Source organism: Tiliqua scincoides, chromosome 2 (genome assembly GCF_035046505.1).
Source record: "Tiliqua scincoides isolate rTilSci1 chromosome 2, rTilSci1.hap2, whole genome shotgun sequence".
Classification (NCBI taxonomy): domain Eukaryota; kingdom Metazoa; phylum Chordata; class Lepidosauria; order Squamata; family Scincidae; genus Tiliqua; species Tiliqua scincoides.
This window is the reverse complement of record NC_089822.1, coordinates 264,727,759-264,754,947: the sequence shown is the minus strand read 5'-3', so window position 1 is coordinate 264,754,947 and position 27,189 is coordinate 264,727,759. Positions and strand designations below refer to the sequence as shown.

Genomic DNA, 27,189 nt, shown 5'->3' with positions numbered 1-27,189 from the left:
ATTCTTCCCCCAACGTGCACGTCAAAACGGATCGCAGCATGATCACTGTTCCCCAATGGCTCAGTAACGTTTACATCTCTAACCAGGTCCTGCGTACCGCACAAAATTAAATCCAGAGTCACCTGTCCTCTGGTGGGCTCCGTGACTAGCTGATCTAAGCCACAGTCATTTAGCACGTCAAGAAATCCGGTTTCCTTATTGTGACCAGAACACAAATTGACCCAGTCAATATGAGGATAATTGAAGTCCCCCATGATTACAACCCTGTCCTTCCTTGTCACCTCCCTGATCTGTTTCCTCATTTCAAGGTCCCCATCAGATTTCTGGTCTGGAGGACGATAGCACACCCCCAGTATTACATCGCTGCTCAAGCCTGGTAATTTAACCCACAGAGATTCTACGGTGGAGTCGGACCCACCTTCAATCTCTACTTTGCTGGATTCTATCCCTTCCTTAACATAAAGGGCCACCCCACCTCCAACACGCCCCTGCCTGTCCCTCCTGTAGAGTTTATAGCCCGGGATTGCGGTATCCCACTGATTCTCCGCATTCCACCAGGTTTCCGTTATGCCCACTATGTCAATATTTTCCCTTGTCACCAGACATTCCAGTTCTCCCACCTTTGCTCGTAGACTTCGGGCATTCGCATAAAAGCATTTATACACGGAATGCCCCAGGACGGGCTGCTTATTCGCTCCTTTGTCCCCGCATCCTCTCATTGTGCCAAACTGTCTATCACATCCCATCTCCCTACCTTTCCCAATTTCTTCTCCTACCCTGCCTTTGTCTTGTTGTTCTCTAACCTCCCCATCCTCATCCCATAGGGATGAGGAGTCCCGAACCGGATGCCCCTCGGCTCCTGTCGGCCTTCCCCCAGGGATCAGTTTAAAAGCTGCTCTGCCACCTTTTTAATGTTATGCGCCAGCAGTCTGGTTCCATTCTGGTTCAAATGGAGCCCGTCCCTCTTGTACAGGCCCCGCTTGTCCCAAAACGTTCCCCAGTGCCTAACGAATCTAAACCCCTCCTCCCTACACCACCGTCTCATCCACGCATTGAGACCCCTGATCTCCGCCTGCCTAGCTGGCCCTGCGCGTGGAACAGGTAGCACTTCAGAGAACGCTACCTTTGAGGTCCTGGCTTTCAGCTTCCTGCCTAAAAGCCTAAATTTGGCCTCCAGGACCTCCCAGCTACACTTGCCCACGTCGTTGGTGCCGACATGCACCACAGCCGCTACCTCTCCCCCAGCACTGTCTACTAGCCTGTCTAGACGAGAAGTGATGTCCGCAACCTTCGCACCAGGCAGGCAAGTCACCATGCGGTCCTCACATCCGTCGCAAACCCCCCTCTCTATGCTTCTAATAATTGAATCCCCCACTACAAGAAGCCCCCGACCCCCCTCCCGCCGAGGAGTATCCAGGACTTCAAGTACCAGCATGCACCGGGCTCACTGGAATGCTGCTGAAGAGCCCCTGCAAAGACTTTCCAGCCTCTTGGACTCGGACAGGACATCATGCTGGGGAAAGAGACCCTGGAAGAGCCATCTGCAGCCTGGGTGGGGGAGAGGAGATGATCAGCTTTCATTGGGGGAATGGGGGGGGGGAGGAGAAGGGGATGCCCAGCTGGAGGAGATGCACCTCCTGCCCCACCTGGGAGTTGGGGGGTCCAGACTTTGACGACCTGCAAAGAGACCTTCCTCTTCCCAGAGGAGGAAAAGGGGGTGGGAACCCACTTCCTGCTCTGCCCCTTCCTTTGCCTCCTCTGCTCAAGTGTCTGAGTCAGCAGCTCCCCCTCCCATGCTGCAAAGGGGGGGCGTCCCAGGACTGCAGTGGTAGGAAGGAATCAAGAGGGGTGGGAGAGGAGCCCCCAGGAGGCAGAGGCAGCCAAGCTCAAAGCCTAGCTGGTGAAGGGAAAGGGGGGGCTGAGAAGAGGAGCTGTGACAGTCCCGTTCCCCCCCCATTTGCATCCTAAACTTTGGGTCTGCTCTGGGATGGCTTGATTTTCTGGTGGGGTCTTTTGGCAGGGACAGTGGAAAAGCCGGAACAGGGAGGGCCAGCAGGGGCCCTTCAGCAGTGAAACCCCTGCAGAAAACTGTGGGGTGTGGAGGGGACCCTGGAGAGCAGGATCTGGAGCCCCGAACTGTTCCTGAAACTGTGGCGATGGGTGCTTTTGAACTCTGTTGTCTTTTTCATGCATGCTGGATCTTTGATACTGTTTATTGTTTGAATCATTGCAGGTCTCTTTGCTTCAACAGAGGCAAGTGGGATAAACATCATAGGAAAGAGAGCTGAAGTTTGCAGCCAAAAAGGATCCTTTCAGCATCTCCCTGGGAAGAGGAGGAGGGGATGCCCAGAGGTGATGTGCCTCCTCACTTGGGATCCTCTGTAAAAATCTAAGCCTTACAAGGAGCTACTCTGGATTCCTAGAAGAGCAAAAAGGGGAGGTGATGTGAGTAGGGAAGCCCCTTCCTTTGCCTCCTCCACCCCAGCAAACATGTGGACTCAGCAGACATGGACTCACCACCTCAGCCCCTCTGCTGAGTCCAAATGCAGTTGTGGCGAAGGGGGAGTCCCAGGGCAGAGGTGGGTAGAAAGGAGAAGCCCCCCCCCCACCTTGTGGGTGGAGATGCCCAGATTGGAAGCCCAGCCAGTGGAGGGAAAGGGGAGGTGGCTGAGAAGAAGACCAACTGCAGCACCTCCCCATTGCATGCTCAGCTATGGGTCTGCTCTCAGTTCCTTTGGTGTGGGTTTAGACATGGGCAATTTAAAAGCTGAAACAGAGAGGGCCAGAAGGGGCCATTCAGCACTGAAACCCATGCAGAAAAGGGGGTGTGTAGGAGAGACACTGGAGGACAGTATTTTAGCTCTGGGACTGTTGATTGTTTTAACTATTGTACGTTTTTTCCTCTTGGTTTCAACAGATGCAGTTGGGATAAAAATTGTGAGAAAGAGCGGTGGAATTTGAAGCTGAAAATGATCCTTCCTCGCCTGATCCAAAAGAAGCGTAGAAGTCATTAGAGATCTGATCTCTTCCAGACAAGGAACGGAGGAGGACAAAGCAAAGCCGGGTGATCTTTCAAGGTGTGTGTCTCAGCAGGTTGGGGGTGCTGGAGTCTCATCCCACTTAGGACCAAAGTGCCAAGACATCTCTGCTGCATCCAACCAGCTTTCAGCCTCTGCAGCTGCAATGGGCGCGTTTAGGGCCACCACACCTAACATCAGAATAACCCCACTGGATCAGGCCAAAGTTCCATCTAGTGTAGCATCCTGTATATCACAGTAGCAGTAGTATCAGTAGCATAGCTAAGGATGTGGAGGAGGTAGCAGTTGCACCTGGCCCCAGCTTTAGGGGGGCAACAAGCTGAGCTTGACACTAGTGGCCAAAATTGTGAAAACAAAATTGGTATGTAAGGATAATACCATCATGTTATATATCTTTGGAAAGGTAATTTAATGCAAAATGCAATGAGACAAACCTCATTGGAATATCTATCAAAAGTTATAGCCAGTTAATCAGAAAAGGAAAACACAACTGCATTATGGAACAAAAAGTGGATTTCTTAACTCAAAACAGACCTATGAGACTAAGGGCACAATCCTTTCCAGCACTGGCATAGCGGTGCCAATGGGCTCTGTGCTGCATCCTGCAGTTAGGTGTCACTCACTGAGGCCTCCTCAGAGTAAGCACATGTTTGTTCCCTTACCTCAGAGCTGCATTGCCCTTATGTCTGTGCTGGAAAGCACTGACATAAGGAGTGAGGATTGCACCCTAATTGTTCTAAGAGCCAATGAGATGCTGTTATGATACAACATGGAACCAATAAGGTGTTAATATGAGTCAGCTCTCATTTCCATGTATCATAATATAAGCCCTTCTAACTGGTTAGAGGCACTTTTTCAAGTGGTGCTCTTCTTATATTTAACGGGGGAAAATAACTATCCCTCTTCACCCCAGTACAGTGTTTCTAACTAATAAGGGGCACGCTTTTTATTTTTTTACTTCATTAATTAAATTTGTTTTTGTTGTAGGGGGCTACAAAATCTTCTTTGACCTGGGGGAGCAGATAGATGCCTTAGCTATGCCACTGGCTGGGGGGGGGAGGTGGGAGAGCATATGGGTAGCAAGCTTCTGGGGAGAGGAGGCAGGCACTCTCCTTATTTTCATGTTTTAAAGCCTGGATATGACATCACTTCCAGTTGTGACATCACTTCTGGGGCATCATTTTTATGCAAAGGGCTACACGATCATTAGCTACGCCACTGATCACAATGGTCCACCAGATGCCCCAAGGAGCACACAAGACAAGAGACCATCATCCTGGTGCCCTCCCTGGCATCTGGCGTTTTGAAATACCCTAGTTCTAAAAGCAGGAGGTTGCACATATCAATCATGGCTTGTAACTCGTGATGAACTTTTTCTCCAGAAACTTGTCCAGTTCCCTTTTAAAGGCATCTATGCACATGCCATCACCACATCCTGTGGCAAAGAGTTCCACAGACTAACCACATGCTGTTAGAAATATTTTATATGTCTCAATCATGTCCCCCCTCAGGTGCCTTTTTTCTAGACCAGTGGTTCCCAACCTTTTGGAGCCCATGGACCACTGAGGGAAAAATTGGAATCCATGAACCATATGCAACCCCACCCCACGCCCTGCACATTAAAAATACCACTAAATTTGGTAGTCCATGGGGGAGTACACAATGAAACACTGGAAGCGCAAACTGTGGTTACGAGCGGTCAGTTCTCCACCCTCTCTGGGAAGCATCTCCTGAGCAAGCACTCGCCATGGCCTGGCAGAGAAGGCAGAGAACCTCCCACAGCCATAAGGGAGGTGCCCCAGCCCGGCAATCATTTTGGTCGCTCTATACTGCACCGTTTCCATTTCCACTATATCCTTTTCGAGATGCGGCGACCAGAACTGAACACAATACTCCAGATGTGGCCTTACCATCTATTTGTACAACGGCATTACAATATTAACTGTCTTATTCTCAATGGCTTTTCTAATGAAGGCTACGGCATTTGGGCCTCTTCAGCCTAGAAAAGAGACGCCTGAGGGGGGACATGATTGAAACATACAAAATTATGCATGGGAAGGATAGCGTAGATAGAGGGATGCTCTTTACACTCTCACACAACACCAGAACCAGGGGACATCCACTAAAATTGAGGTTAGGACAGACAAAAGAAAATATTTCTTTACTCAGCTTGTGGTCCATCTTCCTGTATCTCACAGCGGCCCACCAAATGCCCCAGGGAGCACACCAGCTAACGAGACCTCAGCCTGGTGCCCTCCCTTGCATCTGGCATTCTGACATAGCCCATTTCTAAAATCATGTCTTGTAACCCATAATGGATTTTTCCTCCAGAAACTTGTCCAATCCCCTTTTAAAGGCATCCAGGCCAGATGCCATCACCATCACCACGTCCTGTGGCAAGGAGTTCCACAGACCAACCACACACTGAGTACAGGAATATTTTCTTTTGTCTGTTCTAACTCTCCCAACACTCAATTTTAGTGAATGTCCCCTGGTTCTGGTGTTGTGTGAGAGTGTAAAGAGCTTCTTTCTATCCACATTAAAAGGCTTCTGCCATTTTGCTGCCCATTCTGCCAGTCTGGATATCACACAGGTTGTGGGGAATTATGCCATAGACTCATTTGGCAGATAAGGAGAAACACCACGTTAAATTATTACAGGGTTGATGTTTACGTTCACACACACACACACACACACACACACACACACACACACACACACACACACAAGGTCCAGGTGTTTGATAGTTGCCAAAAGCTTCCTGCTTGCCGCAGATGGCTGATGCAATTCGGGTGTGGAGTGGATGCCCTATCAATCATGTCTGAGTCCTACAAGATTTTGTAGAGCAGAGGTTCCCAAACTATGGGTCCGGACCAACCAGTGGTTTGCGATGCATTTTTTAAAAAATTCAGATATGGGGATAGGTACAAAGGTACATACGTAGGTCGGGGGAATACAAAGGAAAGATACATTAGGTCTCCACCAGAGTACAGTTTTCGTTTTTTGTTTTTTCCTTCAAACAACTACAGATCTGATACATTTTAATTATTTTGTTCTATTTATTCTATTTCTAACCAATTGTAAAAAGGTTCCCATATATCCTTAATTCTATCTAATTTACCATCATCATGTAATGTTTCTGATAAAATATCAATTTCAACTATTTCATAATTTTTTTCTATTGACATGTTCATATTTGGCACCTCTATATTTTTCCACATCTGTGCAAATAAAAGTCTTGCTGCAGTGTTGATGTGAATCAAAACATGTCTGATATTTCTACTATAATGATCTGGTATAATATTTAGGAGAAATAATTCTGGAACAAAGGGGACAGAACATTTTAACATTTTCTGTAACATAGTATGTACATTTTCCGGGTACTTTTTCACTTTAGAGCAGGTCCACCACATATGGTAAAATGTGCCCACAGAATCTTTACATTTCCAGCATTTGTTGGACAATCCTTAATACATTTTAGCTAGTTTGTCAGGGGGAAAATGCCACCTATAAAACATCTTGTAAATATTTTCTTTAAACAAAACTGCTTTAGTTAATCTAATATTATTTTTCCATATTTGCTCCCAACTTTCCAGAGGTATAGTATGTCCAATATTTTTTGCCCGTTGTATCATTGTGTCTTTTACTATTTTATCTTCCATATTTATGTCTAATAAAAACTTATGCATCTTTTTTCTATATTTTCCTTCATCTTCAAAAAACAGCTTATCAAAGTCAGTATCTTGTAAATATATTCCTGTTTTTGTATCTTCCTTGAGTCTTGATTTTATTTGGATTTCTAACCACCAATCCAGAGCTATACGTTTATTATTAAGTTCTTCTTTCGACCATAGTTCTGTTTTTTCATTTAGCAGCTCTCGATAGGTTTAATTTTGCGATTCATCAATCCATTCTGGTTTGGTCGCTATCTCCAATGGTTTAATCCATATTGGTATTTTCTCATAGAGCTTATATCTAATCTGCTCCCATACTCGTAGCAATGCTCTTCTTATTAAATGTTGTTTAAAATGTCCATTATAATTAGCTTTATTGTATATAAGAAAAGCATGCCATCCAATTTGAAGATCATAATCCTTGATTCTTCAGATTTCTTCAATAATCCTTGATTCTTCAGATTTGTCATTCTTTAATCCAGTTTAAAACTGCAGCTTGATAATACACTGCTCAAAACAATAAAGGGAACACTTAAACAACACAGTGTCACTCCAAGTCAATCACACTTCTGTGAAATCAAACTGTCCACCTAGGAAGCCACACCGATTGACAATCAAGTTCACATGCTGTTGCACAAATGGAGTAGACAACAGGTGGAAATCATAGGCAAGTAACAAGACACCCCCAATAAAGGAGTGGTTCTGCAGGTGGTGACCACAGACCACTTCGCAGTCCCTATGCTTTCTGGCTGATGTTTGGGTGGCCTTTGAATGCTGGCGGTGCTGTCACTCTAGTGGCAGCATGAGGCGGAGTCTGCAACCCACACAAGTGGCTCAGGTAGTACAGCTCATCCAGGATGGCACATCAATGCGAGCTGTGGCAAGAAGGTTTGCTGTGTCTGTCAGTGTAGTGTCCAGAGCATGGAGGTGCTACCAGGAGACAGGCCAGTACACCAGGATACGTGGAGGAGGCCGTAGGAGGGCAACAACCCAGCATCAGGACCACTACCTCCGCCTTCGTGCCAGGAGGAACAGGAGGAGCACTGCCAGAGCCCTGCAAAATGACCTCCAGCAGGCCACAAATGTGCATGTGTCTGCTCAAATGGTCAGAAACAGACTCCATGAGGGTGGTATGAGGGCCCAACGTCCACAGGTGGGGGTTGTGCTGACAGCCCGACACCGTGCAGGACGTTTGGCATTTGCCAGAGAACACCAAGATTGGCAACCTCGCCACTGGCACCCTGTGCTCTTCACAGATGAAAGCAGGTTCACACTGAGCACATGTGACAGACGTGACAGAGTCTGGAGATGGCAGGGAGAACGTTCCGCTGCCTGCAACATCCTCCAGCATGACCGGTTTGGCAGTGGGTCAGTAATGGTGTGGGGTGGCATTTCTTTGGGGGGCCGCACAGCCCTCCATGTGCTCGCCAGAGGTAGCCTGACTGCCATTAGGTACCGAGATGAGATCCTCAGATCCCTTGTGAGACCATATGCTGGTGCGGTTGGCCCTGGGTTCCTCCTAATGCAGGACAATGCTAGACCTCATGTGGCTGGAGTGTGTCAACAGTTCCTGCAAGATGAAGGCATTGATGCTATGGACTGGCCCGCCCGTTCCCCAGACCTGAATCCAATTGAGCACATCTGGGACATCATGTCTCGCACCATCCACCAGCGCCACGTTGCACCACAGATTGTCCAGGAGTTGGCGGATGCTTTAGTCCAGGTCTGGGAGGCGATCCTTCAGGAGACTATCCGCCACCTCATCAGGAGCATGCCCAGGCATTGTAGGGAGGTCATACAGGCATGTGGAGGCCACACACACTACTGAGCCTCATTTTGACTTGCTTTATGGACATTACATCAAAGTTGGATCAGCCTGTAGTGTGTTTTTCCACTTCAGTTTTGAGTATGACACCAAACCCAGACCTCCATGGGTTAATAAATGTGATTTCCATTGATGATTGTTGTGTGATTTTGTTGTCAGTACATTCAACTATGTCAGGAACAAAGTATTTAATAGGAATATTTCGTTCATTCAGATCTTGGATGTGTTGTTTAAGTGTTCCCTTTATTGTTTTGAGCAGTGTATATTTCCCCATTTGGGAGTCCAGATCCAGCCCATTCTTTAGAGTCTTGTAGAATCTTCATCTTAATTCTTGCTTTTTCACCTTGCCAAACAAATTTAGTTATGACTCTATTTAATTCTATAAAAAAATTCCCTTTAAGTAAAATTGGGATAGTTTGAAATAAGAACATCAACTTTAGGTAATATATTCATTTTAATCGTTGCAATCCTGCCCATAAAAGAAAGTTTCAATTTGCTCCATTTTTCTAGGTCTTTTTTTTATTTCTTTTAACAGTTTCAAATAATTATCTTCCATCAGGGTGCTGGATTTTTTAGTTAAAATTATACCCAAATATTTGATTTTGGAAGTTATTTGTAAACCATACTCTTGTAGTTGTTGTTTCTCCTTCTCTCTTATATTCTTCACTAATAGTTTAGTCTTTTGATAGTTAATCTTTAATCCAGCTACATTTCCATAATTATTTAAATCTTCCAATGAAGATTCCAAAGAATTACTTGGGTTTTCCAATATAAATACCGAATCATCTGCATATGCTTGCAATTTAAAGATTTCATTCTGTATTTTTACTCCTGAAATTCTGTCATCTGTTCTTATTACATTACTTAACATTTCCAATGTAAGGATAAAGAGCAATGGTGAAAGCAGGCATCATTGTCGAGTTCCCTGTTGGATCAGTATTTCCTTTGTAAATTCTCCATTTATTCTTATTTTTGCCTTTTGTGTAGAATAGATGACTTTTGTAAAATTTTCTCCAAATCTCATTTCTGTTAATTGTTGTATCATAAAACCCCAGTCCACATTATCGAATGCTTTCTGTGTGTCTAGAAAGACCAAACCCATCTTTTTTCCTGGATGTGCTTCAAAATATTCTAACATATCAATAATTATCCTCACATTATTTTTCAAATGTCTCTTTGGTAGAAAACCTGCTTGGTCTTCATGTATTATCTGAATTAAAATCTTTTTCATCCTTGTTGCTACTATTGTAGCGAAAATCTTATAATCAACATTCAGCAGAGAAACTGGTCTACAGTTTTTAATTTCTTTTTCATCTGTATCTTGTTCTCCCCCCCCTTTTTTTTACAATACTTTATTTATTTATTACAGAAACAGGTAAGGAAGATTGAATAAACTTAGGGCTGGGACTTCACAGGTTACACATGAGGGTATTGGCCATCAATTACAACATACATTAGTCCAAACTAAATTATTCATTAATACAAAAATTATCATATTTATTAATCTACTAATTAATAGTTTAACTAAACAATCAATACTTTTACTCTAAAATTATCTATCCAATCGTAAAAAGACTTCAAACTTTTACTTATTCAATCTTCTTGCCACTAAACTAATATTTAAAATAAAATATTTCTTATCTAATTTTTAAATTCTAATATCACATTTAAGAGGAATATCTCCAATTAAAATGGTAATACAACCATATCTCTTATGACATGTTATATATCACTTTCCCAAATGTCTTTATTTTTTCGCCCTTCCACCACACATAATAAAAAACTTCCCTTAATTCTTTACTGATGCAACATATTTAATTATCCAGACTACACTTTTACTATTTCCTCTAAAATAAAATACCATCTATAGATTATCATATATAACTTCTCTTTTAAAAAAATAACCCTTATTTATCTTAATACCACTTAATTTTTGCAATATTTATATTTCGAATTTTCATTTACATCTATTTTAATTTAATATGGTTAAAAAAAATTTCTACTTATTATTCAGCCATTTTAACTTTCTGTCTTAATGCTTGCTTTGTACTCTGTCTTATCGGTGTTCCTTCTTACTCCTCTCACTGCTTCTTCCATTTCTTCTTTTTCCTCTTAAATCTCTTGAGTTTCTTAGCCCTTCTCTGTTTTTCTTTCTTCTTTTTCATTCTGTTGTTTTTGGATTTAATCCATAAATTCTTCCTCTTCTTGAGACAGCCTGCTCCCCGAACATTTCTTCTTCTTTCTTCCTTAAGATTCTTAATTGTTATAGTGACAAATGCTTCTTCCGTCTCCTGTCTCATTTCAAAATACTCCACTTCTTTAATTTCACCCGACATTTGATCCATTCTTTTTTCTTGTCCATTGTTTGTGATCTCTTCCTGCATGTTTACGAGGGAGGAGCTTATTTGCCCAATTTGTTCAGACAATTCTCTGACCTGTTGTTCCATTTCTCTTCTAAAATCCATCAAGAAATCCACCAACAAGGTCTGGCTTTCCATTTTTATCGATGTCAAATCCAGGCACTTCTTGTAGGGCTACTTTCCAATTTTTTTATCCAAAAAGTATAGGTCAATATTCCCCGTCCAGTCAATATCAATATCAAATCAATGTCAAATCAGTCAAACCATCAAAAAATCCAAATCTTTATCTTGCATCCCTTCTTCCAAAAAGGGTGTATCACTAATCCAGGTCAATAACACAGTCAAATTAGGTTAGTATGCCTTTAAATAACCAAAGCAGATTTCAAGCCTCTTGCTAGGAAATCGAAAGTAACAATGAGCAGGCTTGAATCAAGGCTTTTTGCTGGGAAAACCAAAGTAGACTTTATTTCCTCCGTTGAGGATTACTTATTTATTTCTCTTCGGTACATACCATTAATCAAAATAGTTTTGTGCTTGCTCCAGCAGGGGAAGTCCAAATTCACTTATTTCCTCCCTGGGTAGCTACCAGCCAGCGTGAATAATCTTGAAATTATCTTTTCCTCCTTCAAGGTTCTTGATTGCAGTTCTCGTTAAAGCCTTTTAATGAGCCAATTTTACTCACATTTTAAAGCTTTTTTCGCTGTGATGTTGTTGTATCTAGACCGTGGAGTTCAAGTTCTCAGCTTTCCAGATCTTCTCCAAAATGGCACCCGGGATAGAATGTGATTCAGCACGGAGCAAAACAGAGAGAAATCCTTGAAATTGCCTGTTTCAAAGGACACCCCCATTCAAGCTCTCTGCTCTTCGTACCGTCTTCCTGGCAATGAAGCGTGCCTTAGTTGTTCAGGCAACACATCTATTTAGCAGTCTCCTCGGGAGCCCCCGAGGTTCACTGCTACTTCGCCGACAGTTGGCTCTGCCCCCCTCATCTGTATCTTGTTTATGTATCAACGTTATTATAGCCTCTTTCCATGTCTCTGGCATCTCACCCATTTTCCAGATCTCATCCAATACCATCTTAAAAGGAGTTTGCAGGATTTCTTCAAATTTATTATAATATTCGAACGGTAGACCATCAGGTCCAGGAGTCTTTCTTTTTTTTTTTTGTATCTTAAAGGCTTCACACATCTCTTGGATTGTAATTTTATGTTCTAATAAATCTTTTTGTTCTTTCAAGAGACTTAATTTATTATTATTGGCTAAATATTCTCTTAGTTTCTCTTTAATTCCTTTTTATTGTATAACAGTTGAAAATAACATTCTAGAATCCTTTTCATCTCTTGCATTTTTGTGTTTTCCTCTCCAGTCTGGTCTTTGAGTACCTTTATCTGATTCTTCTGTCTTTCTTTCTTGAGTTTATATGCTTACCATCTTCCCGGTTTATTTATATTCTCAAAAAAAGATTGTTTTGTCATTCTCAAATTTCTTTCCAAATTTCTCAAATTTTCTTCCGTTTGTTCATGTTGTAATCTCTGTATTTTCTGTTTGTTTGCTTCATTTGAGGGGTTGCCTTGACTTTTCTTCTCTTCCTCCTTTAGCTTCTGCATTAGGAGAACTCGTGCAAGGAAAGCGCCCTACCGGTAGACCACAGCTGCGATACAAGGACATCTGCAAGAGGGATCTGAAGGCCTTAGGAGTGGACCTCAACAGGTGGGAAACATCTGGCCTCTGAGCGACCCGCTTGGAGGCAGGCTGTGCAGCATGGCCTTTCCCAGTTTGAAGAGACACTTGGCCAACAGTCTGAGGCAAAGAGGCAAAGAAAGAAGGCCCATAGCCAGGGAGACAGACCAGGGACAGACTGCACTTGCTCCCAGTGTGGAAGGGATTATCATTCCCGAATCGGCCTTTTCAGCCACACTAGACGCTGTTCCAGAACCACCATTCAGAGCGCGATACCATAGTCTTTCAAGACTGAAGGTTGCCAGCTAACATCTAATTTATCTTCAAGTTTTGCTTTCTTCTCATTTTTGCCACATAGCTCAGAGCTATCCCTCTAAAAAAAGCTTTACTAGTATCCCATATTGTTTGTATTTTCATCTGCGGCTGAATATTAATTTTTTTATAAAAGTCCATTTCTTTTTTGTCCAGAGTCCTTTCCTTTTTTGTCTGTTTATTGTCAATAATATTGGGTTATGGTCAGCAAAAGTATTTGGTAAGATTTCTGCTTCAGTGTATCTCAGTCCTCCATATATCCAACTCATATCAATCCTGGACCAAGAGTTATGACGATGAGAGAAAAAGTATATTGTTTTTTCTTTGGATTCTGCACACTCCAGGCATCTACTACATTAAATTCTTTACCAATTTGTAAAAATGCTCGTGGAAGATTTTCTTCTCCTTTTTTACTTTTTCCTTGAGTAATCCTATCAAGTTTTTGAACTAGTGTAGCATTAAAATCCCCCATTATAATAATCTCCAGATTGTTCCATAGTTCTAATTTTTCATGTAATTTCTTAAAAAACAAATCTTGTCCTGCATTTGGCGCATAAATATTAACTATCAACATTTTTTTTCCCATCCAGATATATTTCAACCATCAAAATTCTACCGTCTTGTGAAGCCCAAATCATTTTTGGATTTAACTATGGTTTCACATACGTTACTAATCCACATTTTATCTTATTTAAATCTGATGCATTAAAAGCTTCTCCCAATTTTTTATTTAATAAATATTTAATATCCTTTCTTTTTATAGGGGTCTCCTGAATGCAGATTATATCGACTTTACATTTCTCCTATTGGTGAAAAATTTTACTTCTTTTCTGCGGGGAGTTCAATCCATTAACATTAACTGACAGCAATTTAATTTTTTTCTTCCATCATATTTTCCACTAGTTTTCCTGTTTCTCAATTTTCTTGTCTCTTGGGGTCTTTGAGTTTTGTGCGCAGCTGCTCCTTCTTCCTCTTTCTCAGAGTCCTCTGATTCTTCTTCTGTTCCACTTTCAGTCAATTCTCTTCTTGGTGATGAGCTGTCCTTTCCTGGACTTGGAGATCTGTTCCCAGAGGGCTCCATCACTTGAGATATCTCACCCAAATCTTCTCTGTGTCTTTCCATAAATTCTTCCATATTCATTATAGAATTAATATTATAATGTTTCATCTTGAAGTAAAAAGTCATTCCTTCTGGAATCTGCCATCTATATTTATCCCCATTCCTTCTTAATATAGCGGCAGAATTTCTATATGAGATTCTTTTTTGTTGAATCCGCCAAGAAATTTCTCTCAGAATTCTAATAGGATTTCCCTCTGCCTTTCTTGGTTTTTCCTCTAGCCTCTGCAGAATCTTGTCCCTGGTTCTTCTTTGTGTAAATTTTATTATGATTTCTCTAGGTAGTTTGTGTATCCTTGCATAATTAGAGCTCAATCTATAAGTGGCTTCTATTCCTTCAGTAATTTCTCTCTCTAACTCTGTCTGTTCCATTAGCCACTCTTGGATTCTATCCTTTACTTTCTCCTCTTTTTGTTCTGGAAAGTTCTGAATGCGAATCATGTCCTGCTTCCAATTCCAGCTTCATCGCACTGGATTCCAATTCCAAATTCTGCTGTCTGACTTCCCAAGGCAGCCCAATCCTGAGCTGCCCGGGGAGCCCCCGTTCTGCGGCACCACGAGGGCTGCTGCCGAATCCAGCACCTCCCACGCTACCACGGGAGGCACCTCAGGAGTAGGGGACATTCGTCCCCTTCCCCCTCGTAAAGGAGGCAGCCCCGCAATGGGGCTACTCTCTTTGGCGCTGCTAAAGTAAAGGCGCTCGTGTAAGGCACGCAGCCTCCACGAGCACCTAGAATTCTGCGGAGCAGAGCTCCACGGATCCTCCTCCTGCCCACCCCCGGGCAAGTTTCGGCACGCCTCCCCATGTCACGCCGGCCTCCCTACCCCCTCCCTGCATCACGCTGGACTCCCTGCTCCCCGGAATGCTCCAGTCCTTGCCCCATTCCCCGTTCCACAGCCCGGCGGTCGCAGGCACTGCCCAGCTGTGGAACACGGGTGCCCGCCGGGCAGTGGCTCAGTGCCAGCTGGAGCTGAGCCACCTCTGGCGGGAGCCCAGCAGTGAGCCCTGCAAACGTGCCTTATGGCACATTTGCGACTGTAGTCCGCGCTGTGGAGGCGCAGCACGAACCACAGAATTGGGCTCTCATTTCCGTTATTGTTTCTTCCATTTTTTCCATCTTCTGTTCATGCACTTTACTTCCTAATTTCAACTTCTTCAATTCACTCTTATTCTTATTTACCTGTTTTTGTTTATTTTTCATAATTTGTACCAATTCATTCATCCGGTCTGCGGATTGGTCAAACTGTTTTTTAACATTCTGTTCCAACGTTTTGACATCCTCCTTAATTTGTGTCTTATCCTCTTTCAGCTCCTTCAAAAATTCCATAAGTCCAAGCTTGTATCCAAAAACCGGGCCCCCTCTTCCAGGAAACCTCCCCTCCGAGTCAAATAGTCACCAATGAGTACCAGTTCCAAAAAGTTGTATAATTCTTCTCTTCACATTAAAGTCCATGTTTCCTATGATGTCTCCAACTTATATCTTCTTAGTGGGAATGTACACAAGTCCAAGCATATAACTCTTCAGATCCATATAATCAGCTAATTATTCAAACGTAGTTCTCTTTGTTAGTCCCAAAGCATTCAGGAAGTGGAGCTGTGACTGATGATATAAGCCAGCTGTGTTCCGTATTTCTCCATCAGTCACAGATTAAAGGTTTGCCACTTGTTTACTCAAGGCCATGGAAGCTTGCTGTTCTCCTTGGACATTCTTTAGATAAATAGTCCAAAGCAAAAGGGAATGCAAGGCCACCAATCAGATCCGATGAGTGTGGAACTCAACAGTACTTCAGGAGGTGGTCATCCCCTCCCCCAACACTAGTAGAAAGAGTAAAGACCGAAGCATGAGCGGGTGGTAAAGTGAAACATTTTTTTAGTCTCATAAAGCTAGGTGGGTCCCAATAGATTGTTGTTTTAAAAAAGTGTGTCCTGGTGCTAGAATGCTTGGGAACCACTGTTGTAGAGGAATATTCCACTCAACTCTTGGACCCCGTAGTTTCAGTCGTTCACCTCCCAGATCTTCTCTTCTGTCCTAGGCTGCCTCCTGCCTGTTTCTCCTTTCAGGTGGGTGCAGTAACTGCTTTATCCAAATCGAGGTTTGGCTGAGCATGTCCTGACACCAGCACCATCGAAAGAGGGCTTTGCAGACATGCCCTGGCTGATCTCCAGCTTATTTCGAACTGTCCCTCCAGGCTTATTTGTTAGTGCTCAAGCTCATTCAGTATTTATCGCCATTTTTTTAAAAAAACAAACACATTCATTGACAAGCCCCAGTGTCGAAAGGACAGAATTCAGTGCCACTGAACCCACTGGGGTTTACTTCTGAGTATATACACCTAGATGTGTGTGTTTGAGGTCCCGTTTCTCTATTGTGCTGCTAAATAAGTTTCCCTCTCGTTGCAGCAAGCTACAGAGAAGACAGTGAAGACCAGAGGGAGCCATGTGGGCTGTCCCTGGAAACAACTACATGTGACATGCAGGAAGCGACTTTTAGAGACCAGGATGGATCAGTGATGCAGGAGGGAAGCCCAGCTCCTGTCTGAAGTACTCAGGGCCCAAATCTATCCAACTTAACATCATTGACGTAAGGGAACAAACATCTTGAGGAGGGCTGTGCAACTGCCTCCTTACTACAGGATAGAGCACGGCTGGGCCAGCACTGGAAAATTGAAAAGGATTAGACCCTCACTGAGTTGCTTATCAGGGTTATGAGGGACATGAAATCCTGATCAAGCAGGAACATCTCAAAGGGAAGAGAAGAAAGAGGCTTCCTTTGCACCAGGAGAGAATCAGTTGTACATCCAACATTACTAAACTCAGCAAAATCCACACAGAGAAGATACGCAAAAGAGAGAAACCTGCACATCAAAAAGATCAAGGAAGCAGAAGGGAAACGACAAAGAGAAATGGAAAAATGAATCTGATACTCATCAGAATGGAGATTTCGTTGTCATTCCAGTTAAACCACAAAATGGAATTGGAAAGAGGAAGGAGAAGTGCCCCCAATGAGCACAGATCCCAACAGCAGTAAATCACAAGAAGACATCAAAGAAACAACACAGGAGAAAAACCATATCAGTGCTTAGAGTGTGGAAAGATCTTCAGTCAGAGCTCAGACCTAACTATGCATAAAAGAATTCACACAGGAGAGAAGCCTTATAAATGCTTGGAGTGTGGAAAGAGCTTCAGAATGAACTCAAGCCTGACTTTGCATCAAAGGACCCACACAGGGGAGAAAACATATCAATGCTTGGAGTGTGGAAAGAACTTCAGTTTGAGCTCACAGCTGACTAAGCATCAAAGGATTCACAGAGGCGAGAAACCGTATCAATGCTTGGAGTGCGCAAAGAGCTTCAGTACAAGTTCAAACCTGACTTTGCATCAAAGAACCCACACAGGGGAGAAACCATATCAGTGCTTGGAGTGTGGAAAGAACTTCACTACAAGCTCATGCCTGACTTTGCATCAAAGGACCCACACAGGGGAGAAAACATATCAATGCTTGGAGTGTGGAAAGAGCTTCACTACAAGCTCATGCCTGACTTTGCATCAAAGGACCCACACAGGGGAGAAAACATATCAATGCTTGGAGTGTGGAAAGAGCTTCAGTCAGAGCTCACAGCTAACTAAGCATCAAAGGATCCACAGAGGGAAGAAACCATATCAATGCTTGGAGTGCGGAAAGAGCTTCACTGAAAGTGGACAACTTACAGTGCATCTAAGAATCCATAAAGGTGAGAAACCATATCAATGCTTGGAGTGTGGAACGAGCTTTAGTAAAAGCTCAACACTGACTATGCATCAAATAACCCACACAGGGGAGAAACCATATCAATGCTTCGAGTGTGGAAAGAGCTTCAGTAGGAGCTCACAGCTGACTGTGCATCAAAGGACCCACACAGGGGAGAAACCTTATCAATGCTTGGAGTGTGGAAAGTGCTTCAGTGTGAGGTCACACCTGAGTTTCCATCAAAAAACCCACACAGGGGAGAAACCATATCAATGCTTGGAGTGTGCAAAGAGCTTCAGTACGAGCTCATACCTGACTTTGCATCAAAGGACCCACACAGGGGAGAAACCATATCAATGCTTGGAGTGTGGAAACAGCTTCAGTACAAGCTCATACCTGAATGTGCATCAAAGGACCCACACAGGGGAGAAACCATATCAATGCTTTGAGTGTGGAAAGAGCTTCAGTAGGAGCTCACACCGGACTTTGCATCAAAGGACCCACACAGGGGAGAAACCTTATCAATGCTTGGAGTGTGGAAAGTGCTTCAGTGTGAAGTCACACCTGAGTTTCCATCAAAAAACCCACACAGGGGAGAAACCATATCAATGCTTGGAGTGTGCAAAGAGCTTCAGTAACAACTCAAACCTGACTTTGCATCAAAGGACCCACACAGGGGAGAAGCCTTATAAATGCTTGGAGTGTGGAAAGAGCTTCAGTACGAGCTCATATCTGACTGTGCATCAAAGAACCCACACAGGGGAGAAACCATATCAATGCTTGGAGTGTGCAAAGAGCTTCAGCAGGAGATCACACCTGACTTTGCATCAAAGAACCCACACAGGGGAGAAAACGTACCAATGCTTGGAGTGTGGAAAGAGCTTCAGTAGGAGCTCACAGCTGACTAAGCATCAAAGGATCCACAGAGGGGAGAAACCATATGAATGCTTGGAGTGTGCAAAGAGCTTCAGTAAGAGCTCATACCTCGCTAAGCATCAAAGGATCCACACGGGAGAAACCGTATTAATGCTTGGAGTGTGGAAAGAGCTTCACTAAAAGTGGAAATCTTACAGTGCATCTAAAAATCCACACAGGGGAGAAACCGTAGCAATGCTTGGAATGTGGAACGAACTTCAGTCAGAGCTCAATCCTAACTGTGCATCAAAGAACCCACACAGGGGAGAAACCCTATCAATGCTTGGAGTGTGGAAAGAGCTTCAGTAACAACTCAAACCTGACTTTGCATCAAAGGACCCGATAAGTGCATCGATAAGGTCACGATAAGGAAACCTGGTCACGATAAGGAAACCGGATTTCTTGACGTGCTAAATGACTGTGGCTTAGATCAGCTAGTCACGGAGCCCACCAGAGGACAGGTGACTCTGGATTTAATTTTGTGTGGTACGCAGGACCTGGTTAGAGATGTAAACATTACTGAGCCATTGGGGAACAGTGATCATGCTGCGATCCGTTTTGACGTGCACGTTGGGGGAGGAATACCAGGCAAATCTCTAACAAAAACCCTTGACTTCCAACGGGCGGACTTCCCTCAAATGAGGAGGCTGGTTAGAAGGAGGCTGAAAGGGAGGGTAAAAAGAGTCCAGTCTCTCCAGAGTGCATGGAGGCTGCTTAAAACAACAGTAATAGAGGCCCAGCAGAGGTGTATACCGCAAAGAAAGAAGGGTTCCACTAAATCCAGGAGAGTGCCCGCATGGCTAACCAGCCAAGTTAGAGAGGCTGTGAAGGGCAAGGAAGCTTCCTTCCGTAAATGGAAGTCTTGCCCTAATGAAGAGAATAAAAAGGAACATAAACTGTGGCAAAAGAAATGTAAGAAGGTGATAGGGGAGGCCAAGCGAGACTATGAGGAACGCATGGCCAGCAGCATTAAGGGGAATAATAAAAGCTTCTTCAAATATGTTAGAAGCAGGAAACCCGCCAGAGAAGCGGTTGACCCTCTGGATGGTGAGGGAGGGAAAGGGGAGATAAAAGGAGACTTAGAGATGGCAGAGAAATTAAATGAGTTCTTTGCATCTGTCTTCACGGCAGAAGACCTCGGGCAGATACCGCTGCCCGAACGGCCCCTCCTAACCGAGGAGTTAAGTCAGATAGAGGTTAAAAGAGAAGATGTTTCAGACCTCATTGATAAATTAAAGATCAATAAGTCACCGGGCCCTGATGGCATACACCCAAGGGTTATTAAGGAATTGAAGAATGAAGTTGCAGATCTCTTGACTAAGGCATGCAACTTGTCCCTCAAAACGGCCACGGTGCCAGAAGATTGGAGGATAGCAAATGTCACGCCTATTTTTAAAAAGGGAAAGAGGGGGGACCCAGGAAACTATAGGCCGGTCAGCCTAACATCTATACCGGGTAAGATGGTGGAATGCCTCATCAAAGATAGGATCTCAAAACACATAGACGAACAGGCCTTGCTGAGGGAGAGTCAGCATGGCTTCTGTAAGGGTAAGTCTTGCCTCACAAACCTTATAGAATTCTTTGAAAAGGTCAACAGGCATGTGGATGCGGGAGAACCCGTGGACATTATATATCTGGACTTTCAGAAGGCGTTTGACACGGTCCCTCACCAAAGGTTACTGAAAAAACTCCACAGTCAGGGAATTAGAGGACAGGTCCTCTCCTGGATTGAGAACTGGTTGGAGGCCAGGAAGCAGAGAGTGGGTGTCAATGGGCAATTTTCACAATGGAGAGAGGTGAAAAGCGGTGTGCCCCAAGGATCTGTCCTGGGACCGGTGCTTTTCAACCTCTTCATAAATGACCTGGAGACAAGGTTGAGCAGTGAAGTGGCTAAGTTTGCAGATGACACCAAACTTTTCCGAGTGGTGAAGACCAGAAGTGATTGTGAGGAGCTCCAGAAGGATCTCTCCAGAGTGGCAGAATGGGCAGCAAAATGGCAGATGCGCTTCAATGTCAGTAAGTGTAAAGTCATGCACATTGGGGCAAAAAATCAAAACTTCACATATAGGCTGATGGGTTCTGAGCTGTCTGTGACAGATCAGGAGAGAGATCTTGGGGTGGTGGTGGACAGGTCGATGAAAGTGTCGACCCAATGTGCGGCAGCAGTGAAGAAGGCCAATTCTATGCTTGGGATCATTAGGAAGGGTATTGAGAACAAAACGGTTAGTATTATAATGCCGTTGTACAAATCTATGGTAAGGCCACACCTGGAGTATTGTGTCCAGTTCTGGTCGCCGCATCTCAAAAAAGACATAGTGGAAATGGAAAAGGTGCAAAAGAGAGCGACTAAGATGATTACGGGGCTGGGGCACCTTCCTTATGAGGAAAGGCTACGGCGTTTGGGCCTCTTCAGCCTAGAAAAGAGACGCTTGAGGGGGGACATGATTGAGACATACAAAATTATGCAGGGGATGGACAGAGTGGATAGGGAGATGCTCTTTACACTCTCACATAATACCAGAACCAGGGGACATCCACTAAAATTGAGTGTTGGGCGGGTTAGGACAGACAAGAGAAAATATTTCTTTACTCAGCGCGTGGTCGGTCTGTGGAACTCCTTGCCACAGGATGTGGTGCTGGCGTCTAGCCTAGATGCCTTTAAAAGGGGATTGGACGAGTTTCTGGAGGAAAAATCCATTATGGGGTACAAGCCATGATGTGTATGCGCAACCTCCTGATTTTAGGAATGGGTTAAGTCAGAATGCCAGATGTAGGGGAGAGCACCAGGATGAGGTCTCTTGTTATCTGGTGTGCTCCCTGGGGCATTTGGTGGGCCGCTGTGAGATACAGGAAGCTGGACTAGATGGGCCTATGGCCTGATCCAGTGGGGCTGTTCTTATGTTCTTATGTTCTTATGACCCACACAGGGGAGAAACCATATCAATGCCTGGAGTGTGGAAAGAGCTTCAGTGAGAGCTCAAACCTGACTTTGCATCAAAGAACCCACACAGGGGAGTATCCATATCAATGCTTGGAGTACAGAAAGAGCTTCAATAGGAGCTCACAGCTGACTTTGCATCAAAGGACCTATACAGGGGTGAAGCCATATCAATGCTTGGAGTGTGGAAAGAGCTTTAGTGCGAGCTCAATCCTGACTGTGTATCAAAGAACCCACACAGGGGAGAAACCACATCAATGCTTTTAGTGTGGAAAGAGCTTTAGGGTGAATTCAAGCCTGACTGTGCATCAGAGAACCCCCACATGGGAGAAACCTAGGAAATGCTTGGAGTGTGGAAAGAGTTTCAGTGATAGCTCATCCCTGGCTAAGCATCAAAGAACCCACACATGGGAGAAGCCATATCAATGCTTGGAGTGTGGAAAGAACTTCATTCCCTGGAAAAGAAGCCTGTCAGTGCATCAAAGCATTAAGGAACTCAGAATGGGAAGAATCCATATCACCATGGATATGGTGCTGGATTGGACTGGAGCTCCAGTCCGACAGCATATCAAACACTCCTTAAAGGACAATAGCCACATAAATGCTTGGAGTCTGTAAGAAGTTTCACTCATTCCTTTATAGTACAGGTTGGTCTTCTGCTTCCCGAACGCCCGCAGATACCGAAATAGACGGATAACCAATTCTGTGGCTTGGGGCCCTCACCTGACCTCTGGATGCGACGGGAATGGCCTTCTTGTGATATCTATAGGGCTCAGAAAACCTCCCAGATGCAACCAAAAGGCACTTCCATTCATGTCCAGGAGGTTCTTTGTGAGTCCTGCAGCCAGAGGTTCTCAACCCGCAGTGGGGTGGGTCACTTCTGGTGGGTCCTGACAGATTCTCATTCTAAAAAATGGGCCCTGGTGCTAAATGCATGGGAACCACTGCTTTACACATCAAGGTAGTCTTTGGAACACAAGGCAGGATTGGTGGGTCTAGACCAGCAAAGAGACCTTCCGCTTCCCAGAGGAGCAAGAGGGGGTGGGAACCACTTCGTGCTCTGCCCCTTCTTTTGCCTCCTCTGCTCAAGTGTCTGAGTCAGCGGCAGCTCCCCCTCCCATGTTGCAGAAGGGGATCGTCCCAGGACTGCAGTGGTAGGAAGAAATCAAGAGGAGTGGGAGAAGAGCTACCATGGGGCAGAGGCAGCCAAGCTCAAAGCCCAGTTGGTGAAGGGAAAGGGGGACTGAGAAGAGGAGCTGCAACAGCAAACATTTAGGACAGACAGAAGAAAATATTTCTTTAAGCAGCGTGTAATTAGTTTGTAATTAGTCTGTGGAACTCTTGCCACAGGAAGTAGGTATGTGCAAGCTCTTGGTTTTAGAGGCAGGCTGCTAGATGGGCCTTTGGCCTGATCCAGTGGGGCTGTTCTTATGTTCTTATGACAATTCCCCCCCCCCCCCCATTTGCATCCTAAACTTTGGGTCTGCTCTGGGATGGCTTGATTTTCTGGTGGGGGTTTTGGCAGGGACAGTGGAAAACCTGGAACATGGAGGGCCAGCAGGAGCCCTTCAGCACTACAGAAAATTTGGAGTGTGGAAACCATCAGCACAAGAATTCATCCCACTCACCATAAGAAAATATGTGAAAGGGTGAAAGCTGAAAACCCAAAAAGATCAAGAACTCGGAAGGTAAACGAGCCAGAGAAATGGGAAAAGTTTCTGTGCATGGTAGAATCTGTTTGACTGTGAGCTGCCTCATTTGGGGGAGGAAAAGGAGGCCAGAAGAGGGTTGGGCCCATTCATGGAGGATAGACCTGTCCATGGCTACTAGTCATGATTGCTGTGTGGGGTCTCAGGGTCCAGCGACAGAATTTTTTTAGTGTCATTTTTAAACTTTGCTTTTAAATTGTATTTGTACTTTTAAATTTTTTAAATGAAATTGTTAGCACTCATGGGAGTGTCAGTAACTTACTTTCCATTAAATAAATAGAGGTGGGTATTCTGTGTGTGCATCTCTGAAGGTTTATTTCATTTCTTTCCAATCTTTCCTCTAAGGTGATCACAGCATCATTTATGGGTCTTCCCTTGCTCTTCCCATCCGTTCCTTGCACCTCAGGAGGTGGCACAAGTCAACATTGTGACACAAGGCCCATTGGGGCCAGGGTGGCTTACCCAAGGCAAAGGGGAAGAGTTTCCCTTACCTTCGGCGGAGCCACTTAAGAACATAAGAACAGCCCCACTGGATCAGGCCATAGGCCCACCTAGTCCAGCTTCCTGTATCTCACAGCGGCCCACCAAATGCCCCAGGGAGCACACCAGGTAACAAGAGACCTGCAAGGCCTCCTGGGAATTGTAGTTTAAGTACATAAGAACAGCCCCGCTGGATCAGGCCATAGGCCCATCTAGTCCAGCTTCCTGTATCTCACAGCGTCCACCAAATGCCCCAAGGAGCACACCAGATAACAAGAGACCTCATCCTGGTGCCCTCCCTTGCATCTGGCATTCTGACATAACCCATTTCTAAAATCAGGAGGTTATGCATACACATCATGGCTTGTACCCCATAATGGATTTTTCTTCCAGAAACTTGTCCAATCCCCTTTTAAAGGCATCTAGGCTAGACGCCAGCACCACATCCTGTGGCAAGGAGATCCACAGACCGACCACACGCTGAGTAAAGAAATATTTTCTTTTGTCTGTCCTAACCCGCCCAACACTCAATTTTAGTGGATGTCCCCTGGTTCTGGTATTATGTGAGAGTGTAAAGAGCATCTCCCTATCCACTCTGTCCATCCCCTGCATAATTTTGTATGTCTCAATCATGTCCCCCCTCAGGCGTCTCTTTTCTAGGCTGAAGAGGCCCAAACGCTGTAGCCTTTTGTCATAGGGAAGGTGCCCCAGCCCAGTAATTGTTTTGGCCACTCTCCTTTGCACCTTTTCCATCTCCACTATATCCTTTTTGAGATGCGGCGACCAGATCCACATGCTGAAACATCTTCTCTTTTAACCTCTATCTGACTTAATTCCTCGGTCAGGAGGGGCCGTTCGGGCAGCAGTATCTGCCCGAGGTCTTCTGCTGTGAAGACACATGCAAAGAACTCATTTAATTTCTCTGCCATCTCTAAGTCTCCATGACCCTGCCATGGAAACCACAAAGAAGAGGAGTTCGCAGGTAAGCTCAAATCTCCCTGTTCCCCAGAGCCTTCATGAGTGCTGGTTGTCGTGTGGAAGCCTGGAGGGAACCAGGACCCATAAAATGGTGTCCTTAAGGCACTCCTCAGCAGACGTGGAGGGAGAAGCTGGGGAGTGAGGGACAGGCTGGGCAGGAGATCTCTTTCAAGGCTGCCTGGCCCTCAGTGTGCTGAAGCAAGGAGCATGGCCGACAGGAGCCCTGTGAGCTCCTGAACCCTCCGCCTCGCTGTGTTGAGGCGTGAAGGGGCAGCACAGCCCCAGTCAGGACTTGGCGCATCAGTTAAGGGCGACTGGTCAGCAGCCTCTTGGCTTCCTAGTCTGCTGCCTCCATGCCTCACGGCACAGTCAGAAAGCCCCCTCAGCTGAGGAGCTGAGGGCAGAATGTGCCCAGGCAGGAGCCGAGCAACCCTCTAACTGCAGCTGCAGTTTCTGAGGTAAAAATCCTCCCCCCTGATGTTGAGGGTCTGAGCACCTAATGAAGGACGTGGGGGGAGAAAGGAAAGCTTTCCTTGGTTGAAAACACAGTGACTTCAACCAGTACTCGCTTCCTGAGCGAAGGGAGCAATGCGACTGGTGTTAACCTGAGGAACACCCTGTGGCTACTCATGACTGACACACTTTTTTCCTGGCAGGGTTTCTGGGCCTTTAGCAATGGCCTGATAGGATGAAACCAGGAGGTGCAGCTCCCCTCATCACTGTCTGACTGGGGTGGGGGTGGGGTCCCTCAGCAGGGTGCCTACTACAGAGGGCCCTCCACCCAGCTCAGTGGGTCCTTATCCTCATCTCCCATGTCTCCCACCACACCAACAGTCCACATAAGAAGGGGGAGCAATCTGTGCAGTGGCCACAGTGGCTGGCTGGGCACAATGTTCCCCAAGGAGATAGAGCAGGTATTAGAGGTGAGGCCCCAATAGCTGCCAGAGGAGGTCACGTGCTGGCACCAGCCCTGGTCACTGTTTTTCGCCACAGTTGAACGCAGTAAAGCATTCTGAATTTCCAACATTCTTCATGCCACAAAAGAAACGTGTCCCAACTGTGGTAAAAAAGTGCCAACCACCATCAGGACCACCTTTTACAGCTCTCATGTTCCCATAGAGATAGCACAATTGTGTGTCGTCCTGACCCCCCCCCCCAATAAAAACCCAGCACAACACACTGTCATGTGAAGATACAAAGCTGCAGCGTATGGAGTCAGACTATTGGTCCATCTAACCCAGTATTGTGCACATTCTAGAACAGTGCTTCCCAAACTTTTTAGTACCAGGACCCACTTTTCAAAATGACACTCTATCAGGACCCACCTTGTTTTACAAGACTTTAAAAAAAATATAGAAAGGAATAATATGTTTATTTATTTACAAGTAGTAATAACCCAAAAAAAGATGCTTCAACATTTATCTCCCTATATTTACAAATGCTTGTAAACAGCTGGAGCTGTTGGAAAGGTAATAATAATGATAATGATGATGATGATGACCTTTCTTTGTCATCAGATTTCTCCTCAGACTTTAATTCAAGGCAGTTTACATAGGCAGGCTGTTCTAAATCCCTGTAGGGAATTTTACAATTGAAGAAAGGTTCTGTCTTCAAGAACCACAATATTTCTGATGGATCTTTGCTGATCTGGTATCACATTCTGGCCTCCAGTTTCCTCCCACACAGGCTGACAAGCAGCTCCATCTCTCACTTGAAGGGCGGCCAAGACGCTTACAGGTGGAATAACTCAGCTGGGCTTGTCAGCTGCTTCAAGGTCTCGCCATTCACAGTGCCAGTGGCCTCGAACTGGCGACCTTCGGATGTTATCTTCAGGCAAACAGAGTCTCTACCCTCTAGACCAGACCTCCTGCCCCTAGTTAGGTAGTTAGCAGGTATCTGATTTTTGAAGTTTCAGGGCTTCAGGCAGTTTTCTGATCCTTCCATCACCTGTGTTTTCATTGGAGGCTCTGCTTGGCTGCTATGGGACCCACCAAAAATCAAATCGAGACCCACCGGTGGGTCCCAAGCCACAATCTGGGAGCCACTGTTCTAGAATATGTCCCTGATGCCATGTCCTGTGACAAAGACTTCCAAGAATTACAGGCTGAGTAAAGAGATATTTCCTTTTATCTGTTCTAGCTCTATCGCCAGTCAATTATAGTGGATGCTCCTGGTTTTGGTGTTGTGTGAGAAGGAAAAGAACTTGCCTCTATCTGCTCCATCCATCCCATGTGTAATTTTATATGCTCAATCATGTCTTCACACAGTAGCCTGTCCACTTATCATTTTGGTTCCCCTCTTTTGCACCATTTCAGTTCCACTATATCCTTTTTGAGATGTGGCCACCAGAACTGGACACAACACTCCAGATGTAGCCTTACCATCTATTTGCACAAAGGCATAATAATATTGGCCATTTTATTCTCCCTTTCAAA

At 44.9% G+C, this 27,189-nt stretch overlaps 2 pseudogenes; both read left to right on the top strand.

Moving 5' to 3' along the window:
* Positions 1-27,189, top strand: part of LOC136640518 (zinc finger protein 721-like) — a 51,761-nt pseudogene that overhangs the window by 4,818 nt on the left and 19,754 nt on the right.
* On the top strand, positions 18,845-23,220 carry LOC136641346 (zinc finger protein ZFP2-like; annotated as a pseudogene).